The sequence below is a fragment of the Lynx canadensis genome, chromosome A3 (genome assembly GCF_007474595.2).
Source record: "Lynx canadensis isolate LIC74 chromosome A3, mLynCan4.pri.v2, whole genome shotgun sequence".
Taxonomy (NCBI): Eukaryota; Metazoa; Chordata; class Mammalia; order Carnivora; family Felidae; genus Lynx; species Lynx canadensis.
Genome location: NC_044305.1, coordinates 83579011 through 83604640, shown reverse-complemented (window position 1 = coordinate 83604640; position 25630 = coordinate 83579011).

The following is a 25630-nucleotide window of genomic DNA, read 5'->3' as shown; positions in this document are numbered from 1 at the left end:
TACTGTTCTATTTATTGAACATTTAAATGAAAATGGCTTTATAATGTCATCGGATTTTTCTAAATTTCAATGTTTTGTTTTTCATTTCTATAACTTCTATTTGGCTTTTTTACAAATGTGGCTCTTTTTCTTTCATGATTTCCTAACGTGTCTTCGTGATTTTGATTTCTTTTATCTATAGTCAATTAGCAGATCAAATATATTGACTCATTTAGATTATTCTGTAATTTCCACTGACAAAGCTGTTAATCTCCTATTTGTTACAACTGTTGATTCTTCTCCAGAAAGGCTACTATCTTTGTATGTGAGGTCACCCTTTATAGGAGTTCCTTTACTAAGGAGTCTGGCAGGAAGGAAGTATATTAACAGAGCAACTTTCATTTGCTTCTGCTAGGATCCTTAGAGTATTGCCTCTTTTGTGACTTATTTTTGGATAATTTATTGACTTGAAGTCTCCACACCATGTGAACAGGAAGCTTTCAGACCCCTCTCCTGGTCATGGTGTTTTGATTTCCATCAGGTGACTCTTCCGTATTTTTTCCAATGGATCCCCAGCACATGACAAGATCGTGTGCACTTCCTTGGACCGGTGGACACTTTCTAATCCCCTTTTGGTGGACAAGGCACTTTTCAAGACTTCCAGATTTATCCAGAGTTAGTGTTAATACTGCTTTTTTTGGAATACGCATTAACAAAGGCTGTTAAGTTATCTTTAAAACACCACAAGGTAGAGGCGCCTGGGTGGTTCAGTCAGTTAAGCGTTTGACTTCAGCTCAGGTCATGATCTCACAGTTTGTGAGTTCAAGCCCTGGTTTGTGAGTTCAAGCCCCACGTCGGGCTCTGTGCTGAAAGCTCAGAGCCTGGAGCCTGCTTCGGATTCTATGTCTCATTCTCTCTCTGCCCCTCCCCTGCTTGTGCCCTGCCTCTCTCTGTCTCTCAAAAAATAAATAAATGTAAACAAACAAACAAAAAACACCACAAGGTAATGAGTGTTTGTAGACATCAAGGATAAACTAAACAGACTACTACATTAAGACAATACATTTATTTTTTTAAGGGTTTATTTATGTATTTTCAGAGAGAGAGCAAGCAGAGGAGGGGTAGAGAGAGAGGGAGAGAGAGAATCCAAAGCAGGCTCCACAATGCACAGAGTCTGACACGGAGCTTGAACCCACAAACCGTGAGATCATGACCTGAGCCGAAATCAAGAGTCGTGTGCTTAACCAACTGAGCCACCCAGGCGCCCCAAGACAATACATTTATTTGTGATAAAGCCTTATAATGTCATTGTACTTTCAAACTTGATTAGAAGGGAAAGAGCCACAGTGTAAACCTTCCTCACAAAATGGTTGAAGAACAACATAATCTCCTTTTACCTACAGCAAAAGTAACCATCATTCTGCCTCCTCTCTCTAAAAAGTATTTCACAGCATTTGAGGCTCATTGTTCTAAAGTAATAGCTCCTCATGAACAAATGCGTAAGTCGTAGGCATCAAACTGTTTAAAACTAGACAATAGTTTGCTGATTTGGGGAGGGGAATATCCTATTTTACACTTTATAACATTGACATCTACTGACATATATCAGCAAACTTTAGGGAAAATTCAACCAGTTCCTTTTCTTTGATTCTGTATCTCTAAAAGAGTAATGCTATATAGTTGGGTTGTTTAAGCAATTCCATCCATCACTCTTCATCATTCACAAGTTTTATAATGTCTGTACCTTTTTGGGTTATAATATTCTATTTATTTTGAGGAGGACTTAACCTCATATCATTGAGTATTGAGTAAATCACAAAAAACTAATGTTGCAGGTGTCATAATGTCCTCATGGCATTTCCAACAAGCATAAGTGTTCCTGAGGTTATATGCAAGTCAAATAAATCTTATTGTTAATGTTATAGAAAATACTTCATGGAAATTCCATAATGAACCTTTATTAATAAATTACAAACCTCTAATTTATCAGAAAATTCTGATTGTTGCTTATGAGGTCTCATAAGGCAAGGGCATTAGCCTCTAGTAACAACCAATTCTTGGGCTTTTCAAAGCAAAATCTAATGTCTCCTTGAGGTAAATTTAAAATGACAGAACTGAGAACCAAAGTATGGTGGACTGAAAGACACATGAAGCCTCTTAGAGAATCTTTGAATAAATGCAATAGTGCTAGTTAGGAGAGAAGCAATTTCTTTCTATTTTACTCTATTGTGAGTTCCATTTTTTAGAAAAGTTAATTAATGAAGACCAGTTATTTGCCTTCTTGGATTTAAAAAAAATAAATAGTCCATTTAAGTGTATGTTAAAATGTGTTTAACATAGTGCAGAATTTATCACATCTTCACAGAAATATATATTAGTAGCAAGATAATAGGCAATGAGTAACATTTTCTCCAAGCTATTAAATTCTTTTAGTGTTCTATGGTACAAGGAAATGTGGATCTAATGTGAAGTTATACTTTTAAGTATTCTTATCTTGATCTCTCCAGTGAGCAATTATTATAGAACATTTGTAATTCTTGGTAGAGAAATCTCCCATTTTATATTCCTGCAAGTTGGAACCGAAAGAAAGGGTTTGGGAGCTTCTGACACTAAAAGGCTTAATTTTCCCAGCACAACCAAACTATTAGAAGTTTGACTGTTATCCAATATACTGAATGTCCTTTATATTTCCTGTTCCTTTTGGATGGGAGTGGGGGAAATGACACTGAGTCATCCTTTAAGTTGCCCCCTTAAGAATAGAGGATTTAAGACTAGAAATTGCACAGGTGCCGCTTGCTTGACCCGGTGCTCGTATTATAGTAGGCGAAGAATGTTCCAAAAACACAGGAGACAACCCAGGGTCCAAAGTCAAAAGAAAGAGGTGGAGGGTCTGAAACATGGGGAATCTTATTAAACCAATCAGTCAAGCAATATTTATAAAGTGCCTAAATGTGTTACACAAGAAAAGATCAAACATTGAGAAACAGGGGAAAATAAACACTTGAAGAGAAAGAACATTATAGTACATATTATATAATAACATAAAGATAAAATTTGTCTCAAAAGAGGGAGCCAGGGGCGCCTGGGTGGCTCAGTCAGTTAAGCAGCTGACTCTTGATTTCGGCTCAGGTCATGATCTCGCGGTTCCTGGGATGGAGTCCCACATCAGGCTCTTCACTAACAGGGCAGAGCCTGCTTGGGATTCTCTCTCTCTCTCTCTCTCTCTCTCTCTCTCTCTCTCTCTCCTCTCTCTGCCCCTTCCCCACTTGTGTGCACACGCCCTCTCTCCCTCTCTCTCAAAACGGATGAATAAACTTTAAGAAAGTGTTTTTAAAGGAGGGAATCAAAAAGCAAAGAGAATACAAATAAAACTAGAAGTACAAAATAGAGAAACAATTCAAAAAGAGAATTAGATGTAAAGAACTGGTCAAAAAGCACTAATGAATAATTTTTATAAAAAGCAATTGATAAGGAGGGCTACACCTGGTCCAGAATTGGAGAGGAGAATTGGAATAACAAGGCCTAATCTGAGATAATATAATGTCTGAAGTAGGGGAGACCTTTGGGGAACTGACCTCCTACTCCTCCTGGAAGAGAGACAATTGTCCCGCTGTAAGATCACACAGAGAAGCAGTCCTTGGACTAGAACCCGAGTCTTGGACTCCCATGCTGCCACTGTGAATCCAATTCTAGTTCAGGGTCTCAAAGCAAAAGGGAGAAATCATTAGCCTTGGCCACAAAGAGGAGAAAAGGGTCAGAGGACAGAAAGGGGGTACATGTGTGCAGGACACGGTAGCAAAACATCTTTAGAGCAGCCAGAATTCTAGGAGGTCCAGCCAAGCAGAAGAGGCTGTACATTTTATTTCCACACGCCAAATAATTATTTCAGTTTTAAAATGCCCATTTACCTAGGACGCTTGACTTGACCGCATGTGTATATGGACCCTTTGCTTTTTTCATAACACCTGCTTTTTTTTTCACTCATAGGCACTGAAATACAATTTGAGAAACACTATAGCACACCCGACCTTTTTCAAATCTCCCAGACAAACTCCAAACTCGCCAGCTTTCCCAATCTCAAGAGTGTGAAATCTTATTTTCCAGTTCTCTGCTCAAATTTAACAAGCCACCTCCTGCTTAACCTTCTTCTGTGAAACCTGAAAGCACCAGACAATTGTACGCCCAACCCTTGCTCCTCAGAGCTCTACATCTCTCCCCATCAGGAGTCCACAGAACCGCAATTTCAAGCCTCTGATAATCGCCCTCTACTACCCGGAGTGTAGCGTGCGGCTTTAACTTCTCTCTCTGCACCCTAAATACAAAGAACACCCCACCCGCAAGCATCATTCTAACCATCTTCTTTAAGACAGAAGCATTTAGACAGCATCTAATTATCTCCAAACTCTCAAAGACTGATTCAATGAATCTATACCTACACTGGGGTTTGGCTGATGACATTGTTGTTGTTACTGCTTTCTGGTGAAGACGTACTCAGTGAAAACACAACGGCTCTCAATTAGGCAGCTGGGTGACTTATAAATATATATTTATGTTTGAAGCCTAAGTGGCCATTGGCTTCCCTACTGTTTTACTTAGCTAACAAAACAACTCTATCAAAGTAAGTATTATTCCAAAACCCAACTTCCTGTGCAGAATGCTCCCATGTGCTCCATCAGTCTGGCTCTCTGATGAACTACATCGTTTCTTATAAACTGTCCATGGCCCATAAATTTCCAAGCATAAAGGCTATTACTGTGCTGTGCAAATCTGCTGAGAATTTGGGCCTTTCGAACTCCGTTTTACCTGGTTGCAATGAGACAGGGAGAGAAAGTCCATCTGCAAACTTCCTCTCTTCCCTCCTTCCCAGACCCACTCCCATTTTGATCAGGGAGAATTACTTAGTCCAGACAAGATTGGAACAAGGGTTTATTTTGACTAATTTTAAGCAGCTTTCTGCATCAAATTAGTGTTTTCTTTCTGCAAATGCTACATACTAGAAAAGAAAAAAGAGGTGTTGGGGCAATTTTCTAATGAATCCGGGAAGTATGGATTGGAAAACTCAGAAGGTTGAAAAACATCATTTTTTCTTGGGCTAGCTAAATAATTCCAGATAATAGTGGAAGGGGAATCACAAGAGAATGCTGTAGAATCCCAGGGAACGGCTCAATCTAGTTTATATAGGTACAAACTATGTATTCGAGACTGTAAAATAATCAGAAAATGTAAGGCTGTGATCAGATTTCTAGTCTAAAAATGAATAACATTGCCAGGCAGCATCATAATCATCACTGGCATCATCTGCTTATGTCTGTGCGTCACAGTTTACAATCGGCTCATAGACATAATCTCATTTGATCTTTATGAGTAGGTACAAAGGATTTAGAAGAAACAGGGCACTGACGTGTCGTCATCCCTGAGATTTCTTGACAACTCATCACCAACTTCATTCAGTTTCATTTAATGATGAAAACAATGCTGGTGATATCGATAGGAGATAGACTACGCAGCATGACCTGGAGACCAGGGTATCGCTAAGCATTTGCTACAAAGGAAATTAAAACATAAGCTGATGTTTTCCAAAGCTAAACCACTTAAGATTTATCGACACTAAATCTGACAGTTTCAAGAGCAAATTAATACATCTCAGCATTTTTAAGGCAAATAGAGAGGATTCTGGAAGGAAGGAAGGAAGGAAGGAAGGAAGGAAGGAAGGAAAAGTGAGAGGGAGGGAGGGAAAGTGGGAGGGAGGGAGGGAGGGAGGGAGGGAGGGAAGGAAGGAAGGAAGGAAGGAAGGAAGGAAGGAAGGAAGGAAGGAAGGAAGGAAAGGAGGGAGGGTGGGAAGGAAGGGGAGTGGAGCAAGAAAGGGAGGGGAAGGAAGGGAGGGGAAGGAAGGGAGGGAAGGAGAATGCTCTATTTCAAATCTGACGTTTCCAGTGCTTTTTCCATATGCTAAAAAAAGCAGTCTCATCTGGCCATCCTCTAACCCGGAATCCATCTTTGCACCTTCACACTCCCATTCACTTCTCATTAAGTAAACAGCGAGATGCTCACGCTATTGTTAGTCTCTCTGACACAGAATTTACTATTCTGTTGAAGAATTCTTCCTGGCAATAGGAGGAAATGGTGGTTGTCTGTGTAATGTACTTAGTGCAGAGGGGGCTAGTAAATTCTAAGGAGAAAAGAGAAGTTTTGCTTTCTTAATCACTTTAAAACCATTAAAAACTTTTTTTTCCAGGCAATTATAATCCTAATGAGAAAATATTCATCGAGTAAATGAATTGTATCTAATCTAGTGGATTTGAGGCAAAGGAGAACACAAAATGAAACACCGTCTCAGCATCTCAGTGTCTGGGTCTAAACATTCCTTTCGATGAAGTCCTACTGACTAAATTACTGTTGCCTTTATAATATCATGATAGCTTTCACCTTTCATTTCTTGAAAGATATGGCTTATTGTGCTATAACACATACTCCACAACAAGTAGGATTCAGCAGTACCATAATTTTTACCAGATGTAATCCTCTTCACTATTTATATATAAGACTTTCACTAAAATTCTCTTTCTAGGGAAATATCCAAAATTAGTAATATAATTTTTAATAGAACCACAACCCATTACATACTCTGAGTGATTTGTAAAATCTCCATAGAAAAATCCCAGGTGACTGAAATAAGATGTAAAAACTAGCACGGTAAGTTATTTGTCATTGTTTGCTCTGGAGTTCCTTCATTTAAGGGGCTTATTATGGCGCACAAGATGAGGTGGTTCTCTCGGCAAGTTTTCTTTTAAAAAGATCATAAAATCTCACTGTGAATATTTAACTGAAGAGGAATAACACAGTGTCAGATACTTACACAGCATAATGGTATAAGACTCTGCATTTTGACATCTGTCCAGACAGATGTCTAAGACTTAAGTTCTTCAAGATTTTTTTTTTTTTTAAGTTTTATAGAAAAAGATCTGGGAATCATTTTTGAGACCAAACCTACTTTGTTACAATTTCGCTGTCAACAATTTAATTAATTGAAATAGAGACAGAAAAGCCAGTGATTTATATAGACTTCCTAAGAAAAATTTGGTCAAAATGAAAAAAAAAATCTACAATTAACTTTTCTTACTGACATACCATCATCAATCTCCTTGATATTTACATGGTTTACATGTATATATAAAACAGTTTCTTATTTTGATTTTTTTTCTTGATTCAATCATGGCAAGTAACTTGATCTTAAAAAAAGAATCCTTAACCTTTAAAGCAACCACAGCCATGTTTTGTGATGAACTGTTTAAAGAGTAACCCTGAATTATCCTCCTCATATGCCATCATGCCGCTGCTAAATATGAACGTGATATATTTCTTTTTAATTAAAAGTCGTCGCATAGTGGTGTGATTTTTAATAACTTCAATGTCTTCAGATTTCTACATTTTAGATTCATGTTGAAACTTGTACACCACCACATGCTGATTGCAAAATTCATTACCACGTAAATCATGTTTTAGTGATAGTCCTTTAAACAAAGTTGGTTTGATTGCAAAGTGCTCACTGGTTGGCTTATTTATTATGAAGGTTTGTCAGGCGGAGCAGTTAAGTTAATCAGTACCCAATAAAAGATTTAAGCCTATAGATATGTCACCCGATTTATTACTAACAAAGGTTTGGGGCTTCTTAATAAACACTCATGAAAACATGTTGTGATGATTACTTCAGAAACCTTATTTCCATACTGTGTACAAAGTTTAAAGGAGATCCCCTAGTTCTGTTGAAAATAAAGGAGAGCATACATTATTTTCCTGAGTTTTATTATCTGACTATATGTCCATAGAAGGTACTTAAGTTGATTTGCTTTAGAATCAATATGCAGTTTGCTATTTCTCTTCTCCTACATGGCTTAGTGTGCTCTCACTTAAAATAGGGTAAGTCTTTCACTTGAGCCCATGTCTCTTACAGGTATGTAAGTAATACCAGTAACTTTCAATAAGGTGATGTGGACTTACTCTTGGGAGGTTTTGATGTTACAATCTTCTTGTTGGGTATTTTATGGAAGAAAATCATGATGCCAAACATAATTAGGACCAAATTCAAACTGATGGGCCAAAGCTTCTTTTACTCCACTATATCATTTTAGAAAATTAACAAAAAGTGTGAAACATGATGCCTTTATTAGTGGAATTTATGTACAAGCTGTGAGACTTTGAAAAAGCTCTGTGTCTCCGTTTCCTCATCTTTAATATGGGGCTATGGGAGGCGGCGGGGGAGGGGAGGAAGGAGTGAAGTTGATCATATCTAAATTCCTTGAAAATACTCAAAATTGTATGATCTTATGAGTACATTAACAGTCCTCATTTAACTCAGTGGAGTATACATTTTTAACTCCAAAGCTAATGCAATGCCATGCAAATGGTGTATTTTCAACAATGGTAACCAGAAGTGATTAGTTGGTACTTACAGACCATGTTTCCACAGACAAAGTGAAAGGAAGCCTCATGGCTCTTGTCCAGAAAATTCGGTTCAATCTAATTTATGATAGTGCCAGACAATCAAGATTTAAGAACAGAATTAATATCCTCAACCATTTTTGCCTGAATTCTTCAGTTGATTGCTCAAATTTCCACTTCCTTTTGCTAGGATCTCTAAATATTCTCTCCATATTTGTCTCTAGAAGGCTTTGGGAGTGAAGTTTGGGATTTATTTTGGTCTACTTATTTTTAACTCAAAAGAGTCAACAAAAGAGATATATAAAATATTTTCACCGAAAACAATATATTTTGCTAAGGTAAAAATAAGTAGAAATATAATTACCAGGAAACCATGATATTTGGCTCTCTTTAAATGAATCACATTTAAGTGGGAAACTCATTGCCACCAACTCTGGTACTTAAGCACAGAACTATGTCTTCCTAATGTATTTTCCATTTGTGCCCGAAGTTCAGTATGTCAGGAGGACAGGACTATCTTGTGTCAATGTTTTGCTTGATGTCAATATAAAATGGGGAGGGGGAAATCCCGCCTGGAGTAAAGTTTGAGTTTTTTCTGATGCAATAATTTTTATCACAAAAACATCATAGCCCTTCCAAATCTGTTTATAGCATGACCCTGAAAAGTGCACAGTGTCTGGTGGACTTGAAGGAGTAGCTTCAGAGGACAAAGACCCTAATTTCTTCCAAATGCATCCTTCTCTGAATTCAACAGTAAGAAGAGGGGGTGGGGTTGTGAATACATGTTAATGTGTTTTCACTGCTAAAAGTGCTTTAACTCAAAAAGATGTTAAAGGATATAAAGGCCCAAAATATTCAGCTGTGCATATTTCCATGATACCTTAATAAATTGTAAGGTAAGCATATTCAACTAAATGCTGAGCCAGTAGGCTCAGAATTTTGCAGGCTTTCCCAGGACATCAAAATGTGCCCAAAAGAAGCTAAGCATATTTTTGGAAACTGTAATTAGAATTACCTTGTTGCATATAATAGAAAATCCCAAAATAACAATGACAAACAGGAATGGAAGGGAAGGAAGGGAAGGAAAGGAAGGAAGGAAGGAAGGAAGGAAGGAAGGAAGGAAGGAAGGAAGGAAAGGGAAGGGAAGGGAAGGGAAGGGAAAGGAAGGGAAGGGAAGAAGGGAAGGGAAGGGAAGGGAAGGGAAGGGAAGGGAAGGGAAGAAGGGAAGGGAAGGGAAGGAAGGGAAGGGAAGGGAACGGAAGGGAAGGGAAGGAAGGGAAGGGAAGGAAAAAAGGAGGGAGAGAGGACAGAGGGAGGGAGGGAGGGAAGAAAGGAATGTAGGAAGGAAGTATGGAAGGAAGGAATAGAAAGGAGGAAGGGAGCAAAGAGAGAAGGAAAAGGAGAGAGGAGGAGAAGGGAGGAGAGGGGAAGGAAGGGGAGGACAGGGGAGGGGAGGGGAAGAGAGGAGAGGAGAGGAGAAGAGAGGAAAGGAAGGGAGAGAGGGCATGAGGAAGTTTATGTCCTTCTCATGTAAAAATAAAGACAGGCAGCCCAGTCACTGGTAAAGTGAATCCAAGTTGTCATCAGTCTCCTATCTTTCTGCCCTACAATCCTTGAGGTGGTTTCCATCCTAAAGGTCAACTCATGATTCAAGACAGCTGTTGGAACTTGAGCTATTACTTCTCAGTTGCTGCGCTAACAAAGTAGGCATAACAGAAGGATAAAGGGTTCCTCCAAGCTGGGTCAACTCCTTTTAAGCAGCTTTCCCAGAATTCCACAGAGCACCTCTGCTCTTTGGCCAGAGCTCAGTCACATGACAACACTTAGCTGCAAGAGAGGCTGGGAACTATCTTTAACTCTGGGTTGTAAGAGACCTGACTAAATTTTAAGTTCTCTTCAGGTAGAGGAAAATAGATATTGGAATAGACAACAAGCAGCCTCTGCTTAAACAACCAGGGGTGAAATATTTTTCAAGGACTATTCCAAGAACACTTTTTTTCCCTCAAAAGGGGGAAGAGGCTTGCCATTGAAAGCTACCCCTGATGCCAAACTGTGAAATATGGGTAGCAATGGGTACAATGCTAAAAGCCTTAGAGGCTGGACTTCACTGGGGTCTGCTAAAAACCAATTTCCAGCTAGAATAATAAGTATGCACATCTGTTCCCAATTCTTTCAGCTCACTGGAGACATTACAGGGGTGAACACTGGGGTGTGGCAGTGCCAGAGATTTCATTGGCATCTAAGTTAACAATCACAGGAAACAGCACAGAACAACAGGACTCGGGGCTTTGACATCACACAGACTTGGGTGGAATGGGAAGTCTGCCTTGCTCCTTAACCCCTCTGATCCTGGTTTTTTTTTTTTTTTTTTTTTTTTTTTTTTCCAAAATAAGGGAATAGATTTGCCTCGTATGGTCACTTACAATGTTAAAGTGGGAATTCCGTAAAACACATCTACTGAGTACATGTCTCAACTTTTCCCTGTTTTTTCTCCTGTGCTCCCTTTCTGTTTCTAGCCCAGGTTTTTAATTCTCCCTTACCACAAATTAGGGCTCGCTACTGTATCTATTTAACGATATTACACAAACTCCTCATTTATGAAAAGTACCTGTGGTAAGAGTCATTGTTACGAGAAGGGGAGCATAATGATTAAGATCTTGGAGTCCAGCATCAAACTTGAAATCCCAGCACCAACATTTGGTCAAAAGTCCATCACTTCACTAGGGTTCAGTTTTCTCACCTGTAAATTGGGAAAAGTAATTCCTCTCTCACAAGTAGTGCGTGTCAAGCACTGAGGTCAAAGTCTGGCACATGGTACACAATGAGTGAACGTTGGTGACTGTTACACTGTTAGGAGAGTGGGAAGAAGAAGTCACAGTCATTGGGAGCGTCCTCTCTGCCAGGAACTATACTTTATACTGAAGTTTTCTATCGCTTTTATTCCTTCCATTGATCCTACAAGTTATGAACCTTTCTTTGCAGAGGAGGAAACCGGCACTTGGAATCACAAAAGCCCTTGCCCAAGAGAGAGAACAAATCAATGACAGCGGCATTATTTGCTCCCAGGTCTGTGTTTCCGAAGGTCATGTTCTTTCTACTCATTCACCAGAAAAGAAGCTGGCATACCAATTTCTAATTCAACCTCTTGATACACTGAGAGGCCGAGCAAAATTTAGGACTCAGGCTACAATGACTACTTCCAGTACTCTCTGAACTGCCCTCAAGAGAATGTTTTCAACTTTTGACATAAGTTAAGTCTCCTTCTGAATATGGGGGTTTATCATCCAATTTATTTTTAATGTCAAAAAGGTTTAGTCACAATGCATTTTTAGAAAACCTACTGCTAGTAGTTTTTTAAATTTTAACTTAAATGTTATTTTTACCGTGCCCCAACCTAAAATGTCCTTTATATGACTGTCATTCAAATGTTATACATGGTTCTGAAACAGTTAAGTAAGATGAACATTACTTTTTTTAATGAAACCTCTCATGTAAGAAATATGTGTATTTATGGATCTTCTGGTAATTCTCTACATTAATTCCTTGACCTCAAACTGACCAGGGAAGGTCAACAACTTCTGTAATGTCCCTGAGTGGTACATTTTCATCTCTAACTTCGCTGAAAAGTATATAAAAGCTCAGGAGTCAGAAAGCACCCAAATAGCTATACAGCTGAGTGACCCCAAAATGCAAGTTAATCCCTCCAAGGTCAATTGTAATTTATGTTCAATTAACTGGCTCAAGAAACCTGTTTTAGACAGAAGCCAGAAATTAGGAAACCCGTTGCTTAACTTTCTAGTGGGGAGCATTTCTGCAAAGGCCACCATCAGGGACCCAAAATAAAAGGCTCTCAGCAGGCTTTTCCCCTAACCGAGTGCATTTCAGTCTCCTCTGTGCTCCTCAACTGACCACACAGACTCTCTCCAGGGATGTGCTGGAACCCAGGAGGATTTGGATAGAAAGTCTATTGTTCCTTACTGGATACTGTGCAAGTGAACGGGAATGCCAAGATCAGCCTCCACTCCACCATGGGAGGTACCATGTTAAGCCTCCTTTAGGACACATGGGAAAGACACAGGAGGAAGTGGGAAGGGCTCCCGGGGGCCACAGCTGAGAAATTTGAACATCAAAAGAAATAACGCAGTAATGAAGCAAAACCCATTAAATAAAATATGAGTTCCATAAGTCCATACTGATAGAAATAAGTAAATGAATAAAGATAGGAGGGAGGAGAAAAAGTTCTTCCTTCTAATAGAAGGCCAACTAATATATTAAATGATGGAGTTAGAAGGTCATCAATGGATCTGAAAACCAGTGAATAAAGGTATAAGGAACAGGATATTACATAAGAATCTCAAACTATCTCCCACTTGGCGAACAACACCTTAATCAAAGGAACAAAGTTCCATCACCAATGTTGGCACAGACATCACATGCCTGTTGATACCATGGACAGAGGACACCTCATCTCTTCTGTGGTGCTCCTGCCAAAAATGCATAACCTGAATCCAGTCATAAGGAAACATCAGACAAACCTCAACTGAGGGGCATTCCACAAAATACTTATTCTGTACTCTTCAAAAATGTCAAGATCAGGAAAGACCAACGAACTATTTGTTCTAGACTTAAGGAAACTAAAGAGAGATGCCAAGTAAGATGTAACATATGATCCTGGATTAGATGCTAGGCCAGAAAAAAAAAATTATAAAAAGGATGTTATTGTGGCAACTGATGAAATTTTAATATGGACTGTGGATTAGATAACAGTATTGCATCTATGTTACATTTCCTGATTTTAGTAATTATTCTGTTATGTAAGACATCAGTTATGTAAGAAAGTGTCCTTGTTCTTAGAACATACAAACTGAAGTATTCAGTAGCAAAGGGGGACAGTGTCATCAGCTCATTCTCAAATAGTTCAGGAAAAAAATTATATGAAGTATTTGAAAGAGAAAGAAAATGATAAAGCAAAAGTCAAAATGTATACAATAAGTGATATTTGGTTAAAGAATTAAGGGTTACAGGAGATCCTTATACTATTCTTGAAAGTCTTCTGTATGCTTCAAATTATGTCAAAACGAAAAATTATTTTTAAAAACATTTAAAAATTAAAAAAGACAGCAAAACTAAGGCCTTGTTAGTTAAAGATACATCCTGAAGCATTTAAAATGCTTAATTTACAATATTCCAGAAAAAGGAGAGAGAGAAAGTGAAAAATGGGGTGGGGGTTTTTTTTTTTTTTTAATAGCAAAATGTGGATAATTCTTGTTCTTGAAGTTGGGTGATGGACACATAGGGATTGTTGTATCAGTTTTTGACTTTTGCATATGTTTGAAAATTTTCCATAATAAAGAGGTTTTAAAATTTTAAACCCCCTCTAACGCCCATCCTGCAGCTGCACCAATGACAACGATAATTCAATGCTCGTCCCACACACACACACACACACACACACACACACACACACACATTCCAGCTTGCCCATTCTCCTGACAGTCATGGTAAAAAATCTGGGTGGTTTGCACTACTCCCAGATTATAATCTCTGTTCAAAAACAGTACTTTATGGGAATTATTTGACATTTAATAGACATTCAACTATGTCCCAACACAGGAAGTGAGAACTACAAGCTGGGGTTCTCTTAATGTACTTTACTAATTAATATAGAGTGATGGAGGTTTATGTTCATTATTTTTCTATTCAGAAAAAATGTTCTACAGCACAGCTGGAATCAGAAACCCTAGGCATTTGAAGCTTTCAGAAAGGCAGCCCATAGGGGAAGGAGCCTTTCTTACCACACTTTGAGATGATCCATTCCCATACATCACATGTAACTTGACCTTAAGTTCTAGAAGATTTCATTCTAAGGTAACATTTATATTGTCTTTAAGAAATTAAATCTTGGGGAAATTGGTAGGAAAAAAGTCATTGCCGAATGGAAGATAGAAAAAAAAAAGTTGACATCAAACTTCAATAGACACTCCCTGAAACTCTGTGAAAGGAGGAATCTGGCTGGCTTCGAACCCTAATCAAACAAAAGATCCTTCTGTTTACTATGATTTTCTTCCCTGAAGGCATCCCAGGAGCAACTTCATTTAGAATGGGAGAAAACAACATAAAAGGGCCATTAAGTTAAACCATTTAGTGGCAAGTGCAGTAATAAGATTTAAACACATTGTATACCATGTTTTAAAAAGCACCACAAAGACGTTCGTTATTTAATTTTATTCTCACAAACACCTGTAAGGCAGGCTTGAAACACTGCATTCATCCCTATTTTACAAGTGAATAAACTGATGCTTACCAAAGGCTTGAACTGACTTCACCAAAGGCACATAATAAGTAAATGACAATGCTAGTTTCCCAACTCCCTATCCCCAGTGTTATTCCCAAGAGCAATGACAGGAAAATTCACGAGAGATAAACATGTAATGAACATTCCCCTGCCGTTCAGTACATTATCTGTCATTGTTTCTAAAGCAGACTTTGCAAGTCAGGATAGACTGGTCTAAGTCAGCAGCTACTGATAGGTTCACAAAACAAAGTCAGATCTGTTTTTATCTTCTGCAACATTTCTGGTAGAATCTGATATCAACATATTACTCACAGAAACATACAGCTTGATGCCATGGAGAGTCTCTTGTCAACTTCATGTGCCTAGGAGGATTTTAGAAAATCATTTTTAATTAAAAGTGCCAAACACTAGAATCAATCTGAGATATTCTAAATACTAAAGAGAATTAACCAGATAGGATGACTGGCCTAAATTCCACAGGGATGAAGGAAGGGAAACCATTGACTTAACCTTTGTGTTCAGACGCAGGTTTAATTCCTACTGCACATAATGAAAATGCTGCCTGCAGACTCCATTCCCAAACTTCCCAAAAAAGGCAGCACTGTCATTTGACAAATACTTAATTTAAATCACTCCAAAAGAGTTCATGCAGGTATAGATGCACTTTGAGGTGCAGGAGGTTCAGAAACAGCCAGGAGCAGAGATGTGGGATGACGTCACCTCCTGTGGTAAGCACCGCAAAAATCTTTGGTAAATTTGATAAATAAATAAAATGGAGGTAAATGTAGGATTTTCTTAGCAGACATCTCCTGCGTTTGTTTTTACATTAAAAGAAAAAAAAAAAAACTGGGCGCTTGGGTGATTCAGTCAGTTAAGTGTTCAACTTCGGCTCAGGTCATTAACTCACAGTAAGTGAGTTCAAACCCTGCCTCAGGCTCTGTGCTGACAGCTCAGAGCCTGGAGCCTGCTTCAGATCCTGTGTCTCCCTCTCTCTCTGCCCCTCCCCTGCTCTCCCTCTCTGTCTCTCTCTCAAAAATGAACATTAAAAAAAACAAAAAAACAAAAAAACAAAAAAACAAAAAACAAACTGATGTGCCTACTATATCTTAGATAGTTGAGAGATCCAAACTAAATCTCCCTGTATCAGTCTGCTAGGGCTGCCGTAACAAAATAGCATAGACTGGGTGGAGGTGGGAGTAGGGGTAAACAACAGAAATGTATTCTCCCACAGTTCCGGGGCTTAAAGTCCAAAATCGAGCAATTGGTGGGTCTGATTTGTTCTGAGTCCTCTCTCCTTAGCCTGTAGAAGGCTGCCTTCTTCCTAGGTCTTCCCCCAAGGTCCTTCCTGTCTGATGTATCTTCTGTGTCCAAATTTCCTCCTCTTTTAAGGATATCAGTCATATTGGATCGGGGTCCACCACCCATTTAACCTTAATTACCTCTTTAAAGGCCCTATCTCCAAACACAGTCACGTTCTGAGGTACAGAACTTACGGATATGGGAGGACACGACTCAGTCCGCAATACTCCTATTGCCTGAAGCCTCAGCCTATTCGTGCAAGGTCTTGGCCCAAGCTGCAACCAACAAGATGAGATTTGAGTGCCTTCCCCAACCCAAGCCGAGTTTCAGATTTTCACCAAACCCATGTCATTTGAGTTCCCCTTGTGCCCTATTTCTATTCCATACTGTAAGTTAGAGGCAATGGCTTGCTCTGGTTATAGAACAAAAGGTAGAGAAAACACCTCTCACCCATTTGGGAGCTATCTAATTGCATTTGGTTCAAAAAGAAAAGGCGATACTTCAGATATTTACTTGAGTCTGCTTATGGGAGCTCAGGGCCCAATTTGCCCCGTTACCAGCTAGACCACCCTATATTTCCCTCTTTCTTTGTTTCCAGAACTAACAACAAGGGCAAATGCTACCAGGTGTAAAAGTATATGATTTAGCCCATGACAAAGGCCAACTATTCCCATGGCACGCTTGGCACAGAACACGTGGATAGAGCCCGCAACTGGACATCCCGGAGCTCATGCTGGGATAGGACCTTTAGCTCTCTGCTTCTTATCTCGGGACACTGGTTACCGACTGCAGTCTACAGTCAGTTACTCTTCTAGATGAAGATGTATTATGAATACACATCTGTATCTCAGAGGTGCCTCAATACGTTGTAGAATGTTGTAACTCAGCCATCTGTCAATTATGTAAAAGTAAAGAACCCGAGACATTGGGCATCACTGACATCAAAATCTTCCACCAACAGGTGATGCTATTTCTGGCAGCCTTGCCACTGAGTTTCACTGTTTTGTTGACCCTGGAATGAGGCCTCTGATACTGCATACTTGGGGCTGCAAGAAGCCCTCCCCACGCATCTCCCTCTGAGTGAATTCACATGCACTGTCCTGGAAACACAACTCAGAATGCTTAGGCACTGCCGAAGAAAATCACACAGCCACGTGCAAAATGCTGCCCCTTGCTCTCTGGTTCCATCTGAGTCCTCGATGCTGGGCTCTGGTCACAGTCCTCTTTTCCGCTTTCCACTGTGGTGTTAACATTTAATCCTCCCCTCAAGCCCTTTCTTTCACCCCTACCCTTAGAGTGACCAAAGGTCAGGTTTGCCCAGGACTGAGGGGGTTCCTGGGCAGGATGTGGGACTTTCAGTGCAGAACCCTCATTACTCTCCTACCTCTTCATTCCTCATCTAATGACATCACTATTCATATCTCAAAAAAAAAAAAAAAAATAAGGCTCTCAGGTATAAACTGCCTCTAATTTTTCCTCCACCATCCCTTACCTGGACATACATCTGTACCCACCAGTTGTCTTCAATCTTGGAAGCCAGGGTATCCCACGGCTGATTCACAGCCCAATTCCCCAGCTTTAAGATGGATCTCCCTGTATTTAACACCTCTTTCTTGCAATGTCAACATTTCCTCACCTTCCCCCTCACTATACAAATGTGTACAAGTCTTTCCCATCTATAAAATCACATATCCCCCCCCACCATGTTCCCCTTTATTGACAGCCCTACTCCTTACCCTTTCTTCACCACTAACTTCCTGTTTTCTTTTTCTTTTTTTTTTTTTTAATTTTTAATGTTTATTTATTTTTGAGAGAGACCGAGACAGAGCATGAGTTGGGGAGGGGCAGAGAGAGAGGGAGACACAGAATCTGAAACAGGCTCCAGGCTCTTGAGCTGTCAGCACAGAGCCCGATGCGGGGCTCGAACCCACGGACCGTGGGATCATGACCTGAGCTGAAACTGGACGCTTAACCGACTGAGCCACCCAGGCTCCCCTAACTTCCTGTTTTCAATTGAGGTATAATTGACACGCAATATTAAGTTAGTTTTAGGTGTACAACATAATGATTCAATATTTGTATGCATTGTGAAATAATCACCACAATAAGTCCAGTTAACATTCATCACCACATACAATCACATACTTTTTTTTCTTGCGATGAGAACTTGTAAGATTTACTCTCTTAACAACTTTCAAACACACAACAGTATTGACTAATGTACACCATGCTGTACATTAAGTCCCCATGACTTATTTATTGTATAACTGGAAGTTTGTTCCTCAGAACTCTCTTCATCCATTTTGCCAATCCCCAACCCCCTGCCTCTGGCAATCAATAATCAGTTTTCTGTATCTATGAGCTTGGCTTTTTGTTTTGTTTCTACTTTCAGATTCCACATACAAGTGAGATCATAAGGTATTTGTCTTTCTGTGTCTGACTTATTTCACTTAGCATAATGCCCTTAAGGTCCACCCATATTGTGTAAAATAGTAGAATTACATTATTTTTCATGGCTGAGTAGTATTCCACTATATACATCTTCATTATCCATTCATCTGCCATTGGACACTTAGGTTGCTTCCAGGTCTTAGCTATTATAAATAATGTTGCAGTGAACATGGGGGTGCAGATATTTTTTTGAGTTAGTGTTTTTGTTTTCTGCAGATAAATATCCAGAAGTAAAATTGTTGGGTCATATGGTAGTTCTATTTTTAGCCTTTTGAGGAACCTCCGCACTGTTTTCCCTAGTGGCCGCACCAATTTACTTTCCCATAGACAGAGCACAAGGGTTCCCTTCTTTCCACCCTCTCACTAACACTGGTTATTTCTTGTCTCGGCTGGCCATACTAATAGGCGTGAGATGATATCTCATTGCAACCATAAACTTTTCGAACGAGATCCTGAGTGACCTCATGTACTCCAGCAGTTCCTCCCAAATTTTTATCTCTGGACCTCTACTAAAATACAGATTTTAGTATTGTATTTTATTTATTTATTTGTATGTATTTATTTGTATGTATTTATTTGTATTGATCCTCTTAATGAGCATCTCTATCTTGATAACCCATTAAGTATCTTAAACTCAAAAACCCTAAAGCAAAGTTTTCATCTTTCTAATATGTCCCTTCTTCTAAAGTTACTGTCCCAGCAAATGGAACCACAATGCGCCTAGTTTTCCAGACCACAAATCATCATGTCATTGTTTTCATCTTCTCTTTATGCCTCACCCCCCTAGCCTCCTGTCTCCTGATTACCTTTTCTTACTCTCTCCTCTTGGTCCCACCTGTCCTTACAAGTCTCCTGGCTGGTTTCTTAACTCCCTAGTCTAGACCCACCTGCTTCAAACTGTCATTCATAAGGTTGACATCTGCAAGGTCATGGACCAAGCTATTCCTACTATGTGGGAGTAGAGAAAATCTTGGAGTTAGCCCTCTGAACACTGAAGCGGCCCCAAGAATGTCTCCTTGGAGCTGGTGAACAATTTCTAATACGTTCATGAAAATGGCTGGATCAGTGTCCCCACTGGTTTGGGGGCTGATTGAAATAACAGTATAAATTAACTGAAGGTGGTCAAGGAGGCTGCCTGTGCTTCTTTGTAGGAAAACCCCGCATCTGGAGGTTAATGGTTGCTAACAAGTCAGGCTGTTACAGATGCCACTGGTCATTTTATGGTTAACTGTTATGATTTTCTTTATTTTTTAAAAATGTTTATTCATTTTTGAGAGAGAGAGAGAGAGAGAGCATGAGTGGGAGAGGGGCACAGAATGAGGGTGACAGAGGATCTGAAGTGGGCTCTGTGCTCAACAGCAGTGAGCCTGATGCAGGGCTCGAATTCATGAACTGTGAGATCATGATCTGACCTGAAACAACTGAGCCACCCAGGCGCCCTTTATGATTTTCAACTCATGCCTACAATGTCCTCCTCTTGCTCCTTTACTCCAGCCACACTAGCAATCTTGCCATTTTTAAGTAAGCCATTTTCTCTTCCAACTCAGTGCCCTTTTCAACATTCTCAAACAAATAAACTCAGAAATTAACAATAATGCTTTTCATTTGGAAAAATAAAGTAAGAAGAATGCCTGGAGCATAACACCTGTTTAGAAAGCTGTGTTGCTCCTGGAACTGTTTGCCTTCAAAGCTATTCCTGGCAGGATGGGGACCTTGATCTTGTGTTTCCCAGGTTCTTTGTCAGCTAGTTTCTTGCTGGCTTTCACCAAAAGGAGGTACGGCTGACAGATTAGAGAGTGAAAGAAAACACTCCAGAATTATTTTTCCCTTTCCTATCTCCTCCATAGCTCCCAATCCACTAGGCATGCCTGCCTGGTCATATCTTCTACCAGGTGACTCTGACATGTGGAGGCTGGCAACTCACCTGTTCCCTCTGTCCCTTTAGTTAATGTGGGACAGCAGCTTCTTGTGAGTGCTCAGCTTTTGGTCCCTCCCTGCCACCTGGTTGCCTTCACAGCCTCTTCTGTCTATTGTATAACCAATTCCCAGCATTAAAATCTTTCCCTTGTATGCACTCAGAATGGCTTCTGCTTTCTTGGCCAAACTCAGATATAAAAACATGTCCTGATCTCTACTTCTTCTTACCCAGCCTGTCACAAAGGCTCTGGGGGGCTCCCTTTCTCCAGGTTGTTGGTTTAACTTTTGTGTTCCCACAGCACCTGTGCATACTCCTAGGGGTGGGGATTATGGTTTTCTTATCAGTTCCACCCCTCAATGAGCTTCTGAGGGCACAGACAATGTCCTGTTAATTCCAGCACCCCCACTGTTCTGCTCACTGCTCAGGGTACATTGGGTGCTCAAGATTTTCTCTCTCTCTCTCTCTCTCTCTCTCTCTCTCACACACACACACACACACAACTTTTTTCATTCTTAAAAAAGAGTCTATGCTAGAAATATATGAAAATGTAAGGCAAGATCCTGACCAGAATAACACAGAATTTAAATGAAAACTAGTATATCTGTGGATTTACTTTTTTCACTAAAGAGGAAGGCCCTAGTAGTTGGGCTTTATTTACTCTTTGGAGTCTTTCAGGCTATGGGATCACAGTCCAATCATTGGGGGACAAGTCACTTTTTATTTCTGTGAAGCAACTTAAATCAATAAATATATTAATTCTTCTCAGCAAATTCTTTGGAACAATAAGGAACTGTCATTTTACTTCTGGTGGCCAGACAGGGAAAAATCAAAGGAAAACATCTCAGAATGCTAAGAGGCCCTTAGAACTTTGATGACAGAGGAACACCCCTGATGAGTCAGGGCTCCTCTGGAAAAAGTCTGGAGCTTTTTGAGAGAGGCACTTTATTATTATGTTCAATAGAATGTAAACCAGTTCCTTACCACATGCTACAATGTAAAGTGATTTACAAAGCAGAAATATATTAATATCATTTAGAGATTAGGAAAAAAGATCCATTGAAGATAAATTACATCATGTTCTAGTGACAGAGTCAGGATTACCAAATAGCGTGCCAGGAAGTCTGGTCACTGACTTAGCACCACCTCCTACCACCACGAAGTCTTTCCATGAGAAGACCCTTTTCAACTTGAGTACAGGTAGTGAACAATAGTATATCTCTATCTGGACTGTATTATTATGGACAAATTGAATTAAACATACCATAAAATCCATAACCATTACACTTTAACATAAAGTCACTGTGGCATCCCTTAATATGGCAATATTTTTACTTCAAGGAAACAAGAAAAGAGGCTTCTAATCATCCCCTTAAGATTGCAGAGGGATGTGCAAAAAGAATTCATCCTTGATCAGAATAGCATATTTCATATTATAAAAGGTGCCTAGGGGCATCTGGGTGGCTCAGTCAGCTAAGCGTCCGACTCTTGATTTCAGTTCAGGTCATGATCTCACGTTTGTAAGATAAAGCCCCAAGTCCCACTGCACACTGGGTATGGAGCCTGCTTAAGATTCTCTCTCTCCCTCTCCCTTTGCCCCATGCCTTCTTGCTTGCTCTCTCTCTCTCTCTCTCTCTCTCTCTCTCTCAAAAGAAAAAAAAAATGTGCCTAGAGTTGACTTCCTGCTCTGGTGTGAATCATGGTGGTGGCTGTCTTGGCAAGATGTGGCCCATGTGTTGTATGAAATACCACAGGTACCAGTTGCAACAAAGTCACCATTGTCTTTCTGTAATGAACTCATTTTAAACAGCTAAGTGTCCTAAAGCGAATCCAAGTGTGCCTGGTGTCCAGAAGGTCAATTACTGCATGGTGTTAGACAATGGGACCACATTACTACTAACCAGGTTGCTTTGAGTTTTTGTTTTTAATAATGTTGCTCTATTAGAATAAAGAAACAGTACAACAGACATTGAGTCAGACATTGTGACACAATGACAGATCTAAATTGCCAGTATACATAAATTCCACAAAACAACACTGACCCTGAATCAAGCTGAACATTTTATATACAATTTCCAGTCAACTCCAGGCTTGCTTTGGAGGAATTTTCTTGGAACAAATAGATAGGACTTAAATATTCCTTTCTATGCTGAGACTCCATTCCTTGTAATGACTGTTATAGCCAATTCCCACTTTTTTGTGGTAAAGGGAATGGATATTGAATCAGCTCATACTCTTAATTTTTTGCAGATAACTTCCAGAAAATTTATCTTACTTCAAACAAGCTTCTATAGGCATTTCCTTGGATTTTCACATTTATACCTCAGTATTACTCTTCAAAGATGTTTCCTTTTAACATGAAAATTGTATTAATTTCTAAATTCTTCATTTGACAACAAAACAGGCATTTTCCAAAAACAAAAAAGCAGAAGTGATACCATCTTGATGGGGAAAAATAAATTAAAATAGTACATTGTTACATATATAAACATGTCTATTAAACTAAAGTGTCATATAGGTTGCTGAAATTTACAAAACAATTCATCACTTCCTCTTAGCTCTTACTTTTCCCTTAATGAACACTGTTTCATTTAGGAGAAATCTTCTTATTTAAAAATGACAAACATGAGTTGAAATGTAGAAATAATGTTTGAATTTAATGTATTTGAAAAGATTTTTCAAGTATTCCCTTTATTTTAATCTAAGGGTGAATAAGTATATTTCTCTGTTGCAAAATCAGAGAAACCAAGCACTTAACATTCCTGGGCATTAATTCTTATTGTCTAGGTACCAAAAGTTGATTTAAAATACTAAAATTATGTTTAAGTTTTTAAACTTTCCATATGGAATTCTAAAGGGGGCATATATATTTTTTTCCCTATCAGACATATTTAGACGAATCAAGCTGAATGATTTTAAAAATTAACTTTTAAAAACTTGATAGTTACAGATGTTTTAATCTTTGGAAGTCATTACATGTTCATTTTCTTTTCGGCATTAATTATACATAATGACCTCCACCGATCATATACTCTGGAATAAAACTATATTTGTTTACATTTCTCAATGCTTTTGAAAATAAAATAAGTTTTCATCACGATCAATAAGGACAGACTTTTTAATTATTAAAATCTTGGTATTTTTGAAGACTCCTCTTTGGCTATTCTAACCAGAAAGTTCTATGGTGAATAAGACTGTTACATAAATTCTCCGAATAATAGCTTAATTACTTATAAACTCTGGAAACAATTAGTTTATCATCCTTTGAAGTGCGTAGGGCAACTTGCCAGGCTGAGAGCAAAAGGCTTGTCACTTTTTCATGTAATGAGCTTAGTTTCTTTTTGTTATTTTAGATTATTTGGAAAAGGAAACTCAGTGGAATACACTTTAATGTTCAAAAGATTAAAAGTTGAATCATTCACTTCATAAATGGCCTCTGCAATAACACTTAATAAAGTACAGAAAGAAATATTGAAGCCTCGGAAGATTATAATTTATGTGCTTATGGAAATCATTGAAACAGATATTCTGGTTCAAAGATAAAGTTGTGCTTGAACGACACCAATGTTGTAAAAGATTGACGAGGACTGTCCTCCTCCTCAGCCTCATAATATCATCCCTCATACCAACCACCAAATTACAAACAGCCTCTTCTCTTCCATCCCGCGATCACTCTCTGCTTTCTTTCTTCACCCCCTCCCCCACCACACGCGCCGGTCTTGCTGCCGGTGGGTCTCTATCTTCCCCCACCTAGCCCAGACCAGCACACCTTTCTCGCTCACCCCGCCTGGCCACCCCTCCCGTTTCCTCTGAGCTCCTCTCCCTTTTTCATCTGCAGTTCCCGGTCAGGTGTTTTGTTGTTTTGTTTTGTTTTTTTCCTGGCCAAACATAGATCAAAGGAAGTTCTGAATATAAGTGGTTATTGTGACACTGAAACACTATATTCTGAATATTAGGAAAAAAAGAGTATCAGAAGAGGATGCCGACTTCACGTCGGCAAGCTCGGGGTCTGCCTGACGTCGCAGAGCACAGGTGGCAGGGGAGAAGCTCTCGGAGGCCGCCTCGTTAAAGGCCAGCCGGTGACTGTCTTTGCAGCCATTGCGTCGGACAGAGCCAACACCTGAGGCCGCCCGCTCCCTTCCGACCTTGGCGGTCAACGAGCAAGGTCATCTGTAATTCCTTCACGGGCCCATAGGATTGTTTATCCGGCTCCAGGAAGAGAAACTGAGGGCCAAGAAAGGCGGACAGGTCCCAAGAGCCTGCAGGCTCCCCTTGGGATCTATCCAGCTGGTGAGGACCCATACCAGATCCGGGACAGCAAACTTTTGCACCGTTTTGCATATTTCGAAATGATATTAACATGCTTCCTATGCCGCCCCCCTCCTGTAAATCATAATTACAAACTCACCCTTCCCTTTGTCGGTAGGAATCTGTTTAGCAGTCCCAGCAAGTCAACCTACTTTGGGGATGTATTTTGCATTTTTCATTGCCCCTCATCCCTCCCCAGACCTATATGTCAAGGAATAGGGAGTTGAGACATGACACATTAATGTTTTTATCAGGGGACGCTCTCTGCTCCCACAGAAAGGGAGGGAGATCAGCAGGAGAACTCGGCGGAGTAGAGGGAAGGAATCACTCCGCAGCTCCTGTGCAAATTCATATTCCGCGTATGTTCCTCTCTTACCTGAAATAAATCCTGCAGGCCTACCCACACAAACCCAGCAGCACTTATTTATTTGCATGTCATGCTTATAATATGGTAGAAAGCAAGACGGATCTTCAAGGAGGAGAGGAGATGAGGCTCACCTTTCAGACTCGCTCTCTTAAATAAAAAAGAATTGTCCAGCTGGGCGCCTAAGAATTCATCTTGAGTTTGTGGTCATTATCTCTATTATATAGCCCCGGCAATAAATAAATCGGGTAGTTACTACCCAACAATAAAACTGTAGTGTATGGGACACCTTACTATTACTTTCTTAATAATCTGCCGTTTCTTTCACTTTAAATCTTCCCAGTCTTGTCTCCGCACTTGTCTACAAGGATCTATCTTCACCCCTTGAGGTACCAGACCGCTCGGTTCATTTTTATATTTTGTGAACACAATAAGTTTTCCTGTCTAGACTTTCTGTTTTTCCTCCTATTTCTAGGCAGCCTAATCTGCTTCAAGACAAAGGGTCGGCCCGGATCAAATGCCTTCCCTACCCCCTCTATTTTAACAGCCTTGTGCGTCCACGTTAATAAAAATCGCCCCC